We start from the raw sequence: 13,471 nt of genomic DNA, 5'->3' as shown, positions 1-13,471 counted from the left end.
TCTTTATAATGAGATTTATTTATTTTTATCCGAATGTAATAGATAAAATATTTTTGTAATAAAAAGATAAATGTTAAAGGGAAATACATCTATTATGTAACATGATGTAAGCTTCTTTTCCTACCCAAACAAATAGACCCGTCCACAATTTTTTATTTTCTCTTTCCTCAACTCATTTTCTCTCTCTTCTTTTATGTTTGTGTAGGATCAAATAGTGTTTTTTATGTAACATTATATAAGTATAACCCAATGTTAAACCCCTATTATATTTTATTATATTTATTACTTTGATTTTCTAATAATTTATTATCCTAGGTGCCCAATGATTGAAGAATTGCACTGCTTCTTGTCTCTGGAATTAGGCTTGGGAGCTTTGATAATTTTTACTTTATGATATTGTACTTTGTGTCACATTATCTGGAATTAGGGTTCAGAGGTTTTTTTTAAAAGAATTTGGTTGATATCATTGTTGTTGATCTTACAAAGAACTTTAAAAATTAAAATCGCTTTTTGTAAAAACTCAGACTTCTGAAATACTTCTATTCATTGATTATTTTACCTCTTCAATTGAGGTGTATAAATATACAAAACAGGATATTCAACAATCCTAAAAATCATCTAACAAAATAAAGAATCAACTACTTTGTTGCTAAAACAAATATTCTTTCTTACAACAACTCTTTAAATTTAAACTTGCTAGTCTAACACTTTCCCTCAAGTTGGTGCATGGATGTCATACATGCCTAACTTGTTGATTGCATCTTTTAGAGCTTTTCCAGAGACTGCCTTTGTCAAGATGTCTGCAAGTTGGTTTTCTGATCTGATGAAAGGAGTGGTGATAATTTTCTGATCCAGTTTCTCTTTTATGAAATGTCTATCCACTTCAACATGCTTCGTTCTATCGTGTTGAACCGGATTATGAGCAATTTCAATAGAAGCTTTATTATCACAGTAAAGACTCATAGGAACATTATAATTAATTCCCAAATCATTCAGAATATTTTTAATCCACAATAATTCACAGACACAGTATGCCATACCTCTAAATTCTGCCTTAGCACTGGATCTTGCAACAACCTTTTGTTTTTTACTTCTCCAAGTGACTAGATTTCCTTCTACCAGTGTAAAGTACCCTGAGGTAGACTGTCTAGTTGTTTTGTCACCAGCCCAATCAGAATCAGTGAATCCTTCAATGCCTTTCTTGCCGGTTTTTGAAAAAAGAATGCCTTTTCCAGGTGACCCCTTTAAATATCTTAGTATCCGATATACAGCTTTCATGTGATCTTCACTCGGAGAGTGCATAAACTTGCTTACCATCCCTACTGCATATGCAATGTCTGGCCGAGTATGTGAGAGGTAAATGAGTCTTCCTACTAGTCTTTGATACCTTCCAATGTCAGTCTTTACTTCGTCAGGATACTCTCCAAGTATATGATTCATCTCAATGGGATTCTCAGCTGGTTTGCAACCTAGCATTCCGGTTTCTGATAAGAGATCTAGTATATATTTCCTTTGAGACAGAAATATGCTATTTTTGGATCTTGCAATTTCTATCCCAAGGAAGTATCTTAGAGGGCCTCGATCCTTCATTTCAAACTCAGTTGCCAACCGATTTTCCAGGGACTTCATCTCCTCAATGTCATCTCCAGTTAGTATCATATCATCAACGTAAACTATCAAAATAGTTATTTTCCCTGCTTTATGTTTATAAAACAGAGTATGATCACAATTACTCTGTTTGTACCCAAACTTTTTCATTGCTAAGGAGAGGCGCCCAAACCATGCTCTTTGTGACTGCTTGAGTCCGTATAAGGCCTTTTTCAGCTTGCAAACCCGATCCCCATCTGATTGAGTTAGTTTTACTCCTGGTGGTATATCCATGTAGGCTTCTTCCTCTAGATCGCCATTTAAGAATGCATTCTTTACATCAAACTGTTTCAAGGGCCAATCCCTGTTAGCTGCTAGTGAGAGTAAGATCCTTATAGTATTGAGTTTGGCTACTGGGGCAAACGTCTGTTGGTAGTCAATTCCATACTTCTGTGTATATCCCTTGGCCACTAGTCTTGCTTTGTAGTGTTTTGATCCAGGAACCATAATTTTCTTCCCTTGCTTTCATTTCTTCTTTCTAAAAAAATTAAAATACAGAAAAAAGAAAAAAAAACAACAAAATCCATACCCATACTCGTACCCGTTCCCACTCCCTTCTCAGTTTTTTACAATACCCTCCCTAAATCCCTAAATTTCCCTTCTTCCCAAATGGATTCAACCCCCTCCTCTCCGACGGTCGCGGCATCCACTCCATCCACCATCACCATCCACCAAGATCACACCTCATTTCCCATCACCGTTGTTCTCGATGATCACAACTATCCGTTGTGGTCTCAACTACTTGATATATGAATTGGTGCGCGAAACAAAACCGGCTATCTCACCGGCGCCACCAAGCAACCACCGGCGGATGACCCCTTCTTTGATACGTGGGTAACTGAAAACAAGAAGGTGAAGAGCTGGTTGATTGATTCCATGTCTCCTCCCCTTATGCAACGCTTCCTCCGCATCGAGTGTGCATCGGAGATTTGGGATGCTGTCCGGCGAACCTTCTTTGATGGATCAGATGAAACGGTTCTCTTTGAGTTGAATCAACGGTCCTTCAACACCAAGCAAACCGGCCGACCACTATCCACGTATTTCAACGATCTTCTCTCCACCTTCCAGGATATTGACCACCGCACCTCATCTCAAGCAGGCACTGTCGCTGGTGTTGTCCAGATGCACTCGGCCATGGTGCGCATGCGAGTCAATATATTTCTCTTTGGTCTTGATGCTGAATTTGAACAAGTCAAAGGCGAGATTTTATGCAAGGACCCTAAGTTGGATCTTGAAGCATCATACGCCTATGTTAGGCGTGAACAGCAGCAACGGGTTACCATGAATAGACCTCTCCCCACTAATGATCCCTCAGCCATGGTGGCTCACCACCCACGGTCTTCCTCTGCTCCTCTGAAACCTCGCAAGGAAGGGTCTGCTTCGAAGCTTCTTTGTGCACACTGTGGAGACTCTGGTCACACAAAGACTCGGTGCTACGAACTCATTGGCTATCCCGACTGGTGGGATTTCACTAAGAGGCCTCGCCGGAAATCCTTGAACCGATCACCACCCTCCATCTCTGATTCGGGACCTCCTCCTTCAGCCAATGCGGTTTATGAAGGAATCCTTGGTAAGTCTCATGCTCTCTCTACATTATCTGCAATTGATTCATGGATAATTGATACGGGTGCTAGTGATCATATGATTCGATATCCCCATTTATTATCTAACCTTACCCCTTCCCCTAAGTGTGTAATTTCTACAGCAAATGGTGGGACATCTGCCATTGTTGGCCAAGGCTCCATCTCTTTTTCCAATCGGTTACATCTCTCCCTTGTGTTAGCCGTTCCATCTTTAGATTTTAACCTACTATCTGCTAGTCAAATTACTTCTAACTCTAACTGTTCTGTGAATTTTTTGCCAAATACTTGTATCTTCAAGGACAACCAGACAGAGGAGATTCTTGGTTATGGTGTTAGAAGAGGAAAATTGTACTACCTGGATGCTTCTCAATTCGGCAGTCTCTCTTCTCCATTTGTGGCTGCTACTTCTATTATGGATTCTGCAACGAATAAAGTATGGCTTTGGCATAGGAGATTAGGTCATCTTTCCTTTAGATATCTCCATAGATTATTTCCTAGTTTTTTTAATAATTTGAAAGTCACTGATTTTCATTGCTCTGTTTGTGAGCTGGCCAAAAGTCATAGAATTTCGTATTATCCAAGTTTAAATAAAAGTTGTGTTCCCTTCCAGGTTATTCACTCTGATGTATGGGGCCCAACAAAAATATCCTCTTTTTCTAAATGCTTTTACTACGTAACATTCATTGATGAATGCACTCGTATGTGCTGGGTAAGTCTCTTGAAGAATAAAAGCGATGTTTTCTCTGTGTTCAAAAAATTTTTTTACATGGTATCAGAGCGTTCGAAATCTCACCGCCTCCCACTTTCTTTGTAGTGGAATTCCCACATATAGGTGGGCTTGTATGTTGTCCACCCTTGCTCTCGTGTGAGGGAGCGTGTTGAGATATATAGTCCTTGGGCACTTCCACCCTTTGAGCTAGCTTTTGGGGTGGTGTATCTCAAAGTTCTTTACACTTTTGTTATTTATCAAATTACGATATAGAAATTTAGATATTTTGCATAAGTATTTTCCCAGATATTGATTTTTGCCCAATAATCTTTGTAACTGATATCATCTTCTCTAACGTTGTTGTTTCATTTAACAAAGACTTTAGTTTATAGAAATCTTTATTAGAAATAGGAAATATCTTTTACTGGAATTGATTTAATAAACTCCAAATTAACTCAAAAGAGATTAATGTTTCTCACGGAGATAAAATTATCTTCAATACCGTTATTCTACCTACCATTTTTTTTGCCTACTTTTGTTTATCCTTCTCCAATGCCGTTAGATCAGAATCTCAAGAGGAGAGAGAAATATAAATGTTAATTAGGATTTTGATCTAACGGTATTGGAGAGTGGTAGGAAAATGTAGGCAGCAAAAATAGTAGGTAGAATAACCTATCTCATCTTAATATTATATTGTTTTGTCATTTTGGGTTGTAAGCTGTAACTTTATCTCTTTTTCCTTAATTAAATTAGTTTAGCTTGTTTAAGATAGTGTTTAAAAACTCGGCCCGACCATCGACTCGACCGAGGTCTGGAGTTACGGGTTCAACTGAGGGGTTATGGTTCACTTCACTGACCCAATTTTATATATTAAAATAAATAAATATATATCCTATATGAAAAATCCAAAAAAATCAAACCACTAATCATCAATGATTCAAAATATGCTTAACATAATTTAACCAATTACATCCACAAGTCAGTATTATACAAGCTAATCAAAGTATTAAAATTTCAAAGTATAAAAGACATATTCCAATAAAGTTAATGAAAAGTTATATTATCAAACTCATGCCATCTTTGTCAATTTCCCAATTCACTATTGTTGCGATACAATATAAAAGTCTTAGTTTGCATCATTTTTTATCTAGTATCTTCTTAATATGAGAGTAAATACATTAGGATCAGAGAAAATTTTAAACCCTATTGCTTAATACAATAATACCCAAACATGCTCAGAGCAGACCAAGAAAAATAGTGGATTAGTGAAGAGAAGAACCACCATGGCGGGGGAGAGGCGACGGAGGAGGAACCATCAAGATGAAGATGTCTGAGATTTAGGTTAGCAACGATTTTTCTCTCTCCACAAAACGATGTCGTTTCGTGTGATTTTTTTAAAAAAAAAAACGCAGTGACCCCTTATGACCCGGGAGTCACCGAGACCGAATCGGATTTCAAGGAGTCAGAGGAATCAACGTATGTAGGGTCTAACTGCTGATCTCAACCTGTGAAGAGAGGGGGTCAGGGTTGACCCAGGTCGACCTGAAAGTAAGGGCGGGGTTTTGAAACACTAATTTAAGATTGGATACAATTCAATTAGATTTAGACGAGGATGATTCCGTTCACAATTTTAATAATTCTCAATAATATACTATCATATAAGGATAAGACTCCTTTTTTCTTTTCTTTTTGGAAATAAGATAAGACACCTTCAAAGTAGGTTACATAAAATGTAGAAATAAAAGCATATCAAACCTTAACTTAATTTAAAATGCATCATAATTGAAACTCACTAAAAATTAAGTGTGCATAGAACATTCTTTATACACTTACAAACTATACTTTTTCTTTCACTAGAACATTTTTTTTGGTAGTACATTGTCACTAAATAATTCTTTCACTGTGTATTTTACACATCTAGTACACCTTATTACCATCTTCTTAACTTTTCTTTAAATGGATAAAAGAGACACTTATCTCAACTAAATAAGAGCTCTGAGAACTCTAGTCCTAACCTTGACAGTGTGAAATCACTTATGTCTATCCTCTTATATGCAAGTTTTGGCCTACTTAATTTAATAAAAGAAATTAAAACCTAATATTTTGCATGTTTTTGTCTTCCTAATTTTTGAGTGTAAAAACAGAGTATTTTTTATTTTTTAAAAAAAATCTGACCTAATCTGAAAAAAATAATTAAAGTAGCAACAACATAATTGTTTTGTTTGAGATACTTGGTGACAAGAGTTTTGTCCTGTAGTGATCAAAGATGGTCGAAGGACACTTTTCCACATCCTCAAATGGCCAAGAAGAGGTGATCATATATACATGCAATAATTATTAGTAGATGGATGAAGTGGAGGATGCAATAGGAGAGTGACGCATATAATTATTAGTAGATGAATTGAGTATATAATAGGTATGGGAGAATAAGTAGTAGATGAATGAAGTGGAGTTGATTGGAGGGAACATCCACCAAAATATTATTTTTTTACAAAATTTTTATTTAAATATCTGCTGATAGGATATGGGCTCCTTCTCATTAAGTCATACGGCCCAGCCCAAAGCTTTAGTTAGTTGTTAGTTAATAGTATCAGTTAGATTTGCATCAGTATATATGTGGCACCTTTATGTAAACACAGATCATTAAGTTTTCAATACAAAGTATTATTCAGTTTACGATTCCTTTCCTTCTTTCTCATTATCTTTCATGGTATCAAGAGCTGATGATCCATGGAGATCGAAAAGAGAAATTCCATTCAATCTTTTGCCAACCCAGTTTCGTTCAAGCTTGATGAAAACAACTTCTTGCCATGGAAGCAGCAAGCATTGGCCACGATCAAAGGTTATAACCTGATCAGATTCATTGAGCAAGAAACTCAAGCTCTCACTGCCACAACTTCGCATGCAGCACCTCAAGACACTCAAGATGACTCAGAAAAGACGCATGCAGAAGCAGGCAAGACAAGCAAAACTGCAAAGAAAGCAAAAACTGATCAAGATTCCATTGATACACAACAAGATCAGCTTCTCCTCTCCTGGCTCCTCTCTTCTATGTCTGAAACCATCTATACACGCATGGTAGGTTGCTCCAATTCATTCCAGGTTTGGCAGAAACTTGAAGAGTTCTTTGCTTCTCAAACAAGAGCAAAGATCAAGCAGCTGAAAATCCAGCTAAAGAACATCAAGAAAGATACCAATGTATCTCAGTACCTGTTGCAAATCAAAAAAATTGTTGACTCCTTGATTGCATCAGGTTCTCCCATTAGCTCCGAAGATCATATTGATGCCATTCTTGATGGCCTCAACGAAGACTATGACTCTTTTGTCACATCTGTAATCTCGAGAACCGATCCTTACACAGTTGGGGAAATAGAAGCCTTGCTCATGGCTCAAGAACAACGTTTTGACAAACACAAAAAGACAACAGAAACTATGGCCATGCAAGCTAATCTCACTCAGAGGTTTGATCAACCCCCTTTCAGAAGACAGAATTCCAACTTTTCCAATCCCAATAGAGGTAACTTTAATTTCACCAGAGGCAGAAACACCACCTACAGAGGAGGAAGATTTCAAAGAGGAGGTGGCAGAAGCAATGGCAACAGACTCCAATGTCAAGTTTGTGGCAAACTTGGTCATATGGCATGGGAATGCTATCACAGGTTCAACCAAAATTTTCAAAGTCCCTATCATCAACCTACCAGCAACACTACTTGTTCTTCTGTTTCTGCAACCCCTCCTCAAATGAACATGTCATTCAGAAACTCCATTCCTCGATCCTCCTCTCAATCTTTGGATGCAGCAAGTGACTACCTCTCCACCACTGATTCCAGTTGGTATCCAGATTCAGGAGCCACTCATCATTTCACTCCTGACTCCAGCCTCCTGACACAAAAAGCCATATTATGGCCAAGAAACAGTTCAAATTGGCAATGGTACAAATCTTAAAATTGCTAATACAGGACAATCTGTTTTACAATCTTTTTCTTCTCCTTTATCTTTCACTCTCACTGACATTTTGCATGTTCCAGGTCTTTCAAAGAATTTGTTAAGTGTTTCCCAATTTGCTAGACAACATAATGTTCTTTTTGAATTTGATGCTAATGCCTGCTACATTAAATCTCAGGATACCAAGGAGATCCTTCTCCAAGGGACACTTAGGAATGGCCTCTATGTCTTTGATGGAGCACCAAGATCAATTACCAGCACTCCTTTAGCTTTTAGTTCAATATTGTCCCCTTCTGTATCTGTTAACACTTGCAATTCGATTTCTTGTAACACTGTTTCTACAGAAAATACTTTACAATTGTGGCATTCAAGACTTGCTCATGCTTCTTTTCCTACTGTCACCAAAGTTCTTAGACTATGCAATATTCCCTTTGTTAATAAAAACAAACAAAGCTTGTGTTGTGCTTGTTGTATGTCCAAGATGCATCAGTTACATTTACCTGCTTCTGACACTATATACAGTTTTCCATTAGAACTCATTCTAACTGATATCTGGGGTCCAGCACCTGTTGATAGTCACACTGGATCCAAATACTACATTATTTTTTTTGATGCTTTTTCCAATTACACTTGGTTTTATCCCATGACAGCAAAGTCCCAAGCCTTTGATATCTTTCTTTCCTTTAAGTCTATGGTTGAGCTCCAATTGAACACCAAAATTAAAGCATTGCAAACTGACAATGCAAAGGAATTCCTCAAATTTACAAACTATCTCCAAACTCAAGGCATCATCCATAGGCTCACTTGTCCATACACACACCAACAGAATGGGAAACCTGAGAGAAAGCATAGGCATATTGTTGAGTGTGGCTTAGCTCTTTTAGCTAGTTCCCATCTTCCAAGAAAATTATGGGACACTGCCTTCCACACAGCAGCCTATGTGATAAATCAATTACCTACACCTACACTCCAAAATAAATCCCCTTATGAGGTACTTTTCCATAAATTTCCAGACTATTCCTTTCTTAAAACCTATGGATGTGCCCGTTACCCCTATCTTCGACCCTACAACAAGAACAAAATTGATTTTCGATCTATTCAATGCATCTTTCTTGGATACAGTCCAAGACATAAAGGATACAAATGTCTTACTCCTAATAACCAAGTCATTCTAGCTAGGCATGTTCTTTTTGATGAAGCCCTTTTTCCATACAAACACACTTTATCCTCCAATACTGAATCCAGTTTTAGCCCACCTCCACCACCTCCTGCTATTCCTATTTTATCTCATCCTCCAACTTCTGGTAATAACAGCCCTACTCCTCATATACCTGCTTTTACTGATATTTCTCTCCCTAGTTCTCCTACTGTTGCTTGCAGGTTCCCCACTTCCATTACTACTGATCTCAGGACTTCTTCTTCTCACATTGAGACACCAATGCAGAATGCACATTCTATGATCACTCGAAGCAAGGCAGGAATCCATAAACCTAAGGTTCTGCTTACATCTGTTGAACCTGGTAGTGTATCTCAGGCACTTACTCAGCCTCACTGGCTCAAGGCTATGCAAGAAGAACATCAAGCATTACTCACCAACAACACATGGACACTTGTTCCTCTACCTCCAGGAAGAAGTCCAATTGACTGCAAATGGGTTTATCGCACCAAGTACAAGCCAGATGGCACTATTCTCAAAAACAAAGCCCGCCTAGTTGCCAAAGGATATCACCAACAAGAAGGGTTCGATTACCTGGAGACATTTAGCCCTGTTGTCAAAGCTGCCACCATTAAAGTTGTTCTTACTCTTGCCCTTTCACGACAATGGCCAGTTCACCAACTTGACATCAATAATGCTTTTTTAAATGGTGATCTTGCAGAAGAGGTTTTTATGCAACAACCTCCAGGCTTTCTCCATCAAGATAAATCTCTAGTCTGTCATCTCCATAAGGCAATTTATGGCCTCAAGCAGGCTCCACGGGCATGGTTTGATAAGCTGTCCACTACACTTTATAATCTTGGTTTTCATTCTGCTAAGTGTGATACTTCCTTGTTTATACACACCACCAGTACCACTACTGTTTATGTTCTTGTTTATGTTGATGATATTATTGTCACTGGCTCCTCCTTATCTGCTGTCACCAATCTAATTCGCACTCTCAATCGTGTTTTTCCTTTGAAGGATCTTGGACCACTTCATTACTTCTTGGGCATTGAGGCTCAGAAAACATCTACTGGTGGCTATCATCTTAGTCAATCCAAATACATTCAGGACCTTCTTCAAAAAGCTAACATGACAGGATGTAAACCAATGCCAACTCCAATGGTGTCCACCTGCAAACTCTCTGCACACAGTGGTCAACCACATCCTGATCCTACTCAATATCGTTCCATTGTGGGTGCCCTCCAGTATGCCACCATCACAAGGCCAAACATCACCTTCTCTGTCAATAAAGTTTGCCAATTCATGCATCATCCCTTGGACAACCACTGGAAGGCTGTTAAAAGGATACTGCGATATCTCAGTGGTACTGCTTCTCATGGGCTCACCATTCACCCTTCAAAGCATTTTCACCTTGCTGCTTATTGTGACTCGGATTGGGGGTCCGATGTTGATGATCGACGATCCACAAGTGGATTCTGTATTTTTCTTGGCAACAACTTGATCTCCTGGTCCTCCAAGAAGAAACCTGTAGTTAGTCGATCCAGCACTGAGGCTGAATACAGATGTATGGCAGCTACCATTGCTGAACTTACCTGGATTAAGTCTTTACTCACTGAACTTTATGTTTGCATTCCTCGACCTCCAACCATATAATGTGACAATCTTTCTACTGTCATGCTTTTCTGCAAATCCAGTGTTTCACTCCAGAACAAAACACTTTGAGCTCAACTTACATTTTGTCATGGAGAAAGTCCAAGCTCGTGTTGTCTCTGTCCATCACATACCAGCAACTGAGCAAATTGCTGATGGCCTGACCAAAGCTATTGCTTCCGCGAAATTTTTGCAGTTCAAATACAAGCTTCAGGTCTTAGATTTTAAGCCCTCTCAGCTTGAGGGGGGCTGATAGGATATGGGCTCCTTCTCATTAAGTCATACGGCCCAGCCCAAAGCTTTAGTTAGTTGTTAGTTAATAGTATCAGTTAGATTTGCATCAGTATATATGTGGCACCTTTGTGTAAACACAGATCATTAAGTTTTCAATACAAAGTATTATTCAGTTTACGATTCCTTTCCTTCTTTCTCATTATCTTTCATCTGCAAACAGTATTTTTTATTAGACTGTCACGTGACATAATTCGTTACGATTGGTAATAAATTATGTTTGACAATAATTTTGTGACACGTAGCACACTTTCACAGAAAAAAATTGATTATGTCATAATTCGCTATCAGGAATAATGAATTTGGTATATAATATGGTCACGTATTACGAAATTATCGGTAACAAAATTTGCTACAAAATTTACTATCAATGATAACGAATTATGACACATAACAGTCTGATAAAAAGTACTATTCACGTAATATTTGGATAAAAAATCTAACACTGATCACTGTTCCTAATTAGAGCCATTGCCGTCATACAGTTTGATTGGACGACCAAATATTAAATGATGTGATGTGACATGCGAAAACGGCAATCAGCATAGCATATAAGACGTTAAGGACGTGTTCACAATTGGTATAAAACCTTAGGGAAATTTCTTTACCACTACTGCTTCCTTTTATTAATAAAAAAGGGATTTTTTTTATTTCTTCTAATTCATACTTTTTTTTATAATTTTCTTTCAAATTTCAAAAAAATTCTCTTTTTAATACAGGAAAATATTTATTTACAAATTTTTTTTCATAAAATTTGATAAATTATAAAAAAAAATTATTAATATATTTTTGAGAATATATAATATAATTTATGAATTTATAAATAAAAAATTTATAAATATAACTTTTTCCTATCGCGCGAGAGTAAGGAAAGTTTTCTCAAATCTTAGGGGTGTTTTAACAGTTGGTTACTAGATCTTAAGAATGGTCTACAACGGAACACTAACCTAAATAAAATTTGGCATCTTGAAAATTATAGTTTTTTTTTTTTTTTGATAACATGAAAATTATAGTTTAGGAAATAAAAAATAATGTTGAAAGTCAACTCGTAAGAGGGAGGCGGGCTCCTTCGTCTTACATTTTGCGCCGCCTTTATCTATTTGATTTTTTTACAGTGGCTGTACAACTTGAGATCTTTAAACAAAAACCTCCGGTCTCAAATTGTTTTCGTATCAAAATCAAATACGAGTATGTAGCATAAAAAATATAAGACATGATACACTTACAATAAAAAAAGTTTATATCTTTACAACCAATTTAATTTCTGTTAATCTAATGATTATAATTTATTAAAAATTAATAATTAATTAATAAATACGATCCAATAATTTTAAATAAATTATAACCGTTACATTGACAGAAATAAACGATAATTAAATTAGTTGTAAAGATTATAAATTTTTTTAATGGTAAGCATATCTTTTCCAAAAATATTAGTACAAAGTTCATTATTTTTTGATAACTATAGCGCCCGACGTTAGCAATATAATTAATTAATTATTTTTTCTTAAAAAACATAAATATATTGCTTGAAATAAAATAAACATAAAAAGATTAAATTAGTAGATATCATACCATGTTTATAGTAAATAATATTTTTATTTATAGTCTAAAAAAAGCAATTATTCCCGTTGAAACAAACTTCTGCGGCTTAATAGTTCCATCTTTTTTATTAAAAATATTTGTAATATTAAAAAAGTAAAAAAAACATACATGCTTCAATTTTAAGATGTGCACATTTTCAAAATACTTTTTAGTTTTAGTCTAAGAAACAAAAATGATTAGAAAAAATGTTCAATAAAATCAATTTATTTTTTTTCTAATATTAACCGATAATTCAATAATTAGATGGACAGAATCACAGAAACAACAAATATATATATATATATATATATATATACACGGAGATGATTTTCTCTTGTACTTGGAGACAAACCATCTCCTGTTATGTCACAATCGTTTTTTTGTGTTAAGTTTTTTTTTTTTTTTTTCCAAGAAAATGGTGGGATCCATTATAAACATGTTTCTATGACATAAGAGTACAAATGGCCTCCAACATAAGAAAAGATTTCGTCGTATATATATATATATTTACTTTTCTTGTTCCGAACACATTTTTATAAAATACACACATTATAAAATAATTATCAAAATTAAATACACATTATTTATTAAATATACATTATCTCTCGTACAAGATAAAAATAAATTGGGTTATCAAATACTTTTTTTAAGAAATTATTCCTGAGCATAAATAAAAAAAATTATTTCTCTAAAAAACAGGGAATAAACTAGTTATTATGTTCTCAAGTTTAACAAGAAGAAAAATCCGTAATTATCAAAAGACATAATGTAAAATTTCATCAAAACCCACATCTTACCGTAGACGAAAAATGATGAATGACGATTACCACGTGACTGAGTTTTAACATTATCGTTGTTGATCATTAAAAAAATAAAAATAAATAGAAATTGGAATGCGCT

The sequence above is a fragment of the Gastrolobium bilobum genome, unplaced genomic scaffold, assembly GCF_033153095.1.
Source record: "Gastrolobium bilobum isolate Gb01-03AN ecotype WA unplaced genomic scaffold, APGP_CSIRO_Gbil_v1 utg7094, whole genome shotgun sequence".
NCBI lineage: Eukaryota > Viridiplantae > Streptophyta > Magnoliopsida > Fabales > Fabaceae > Gastrolobium > Gastrolobium bilobum.
The sequence above is the reverse complement of the archived record's forward strand: the minus strand, read 5'-3'. Positions refer to the sequence as shown.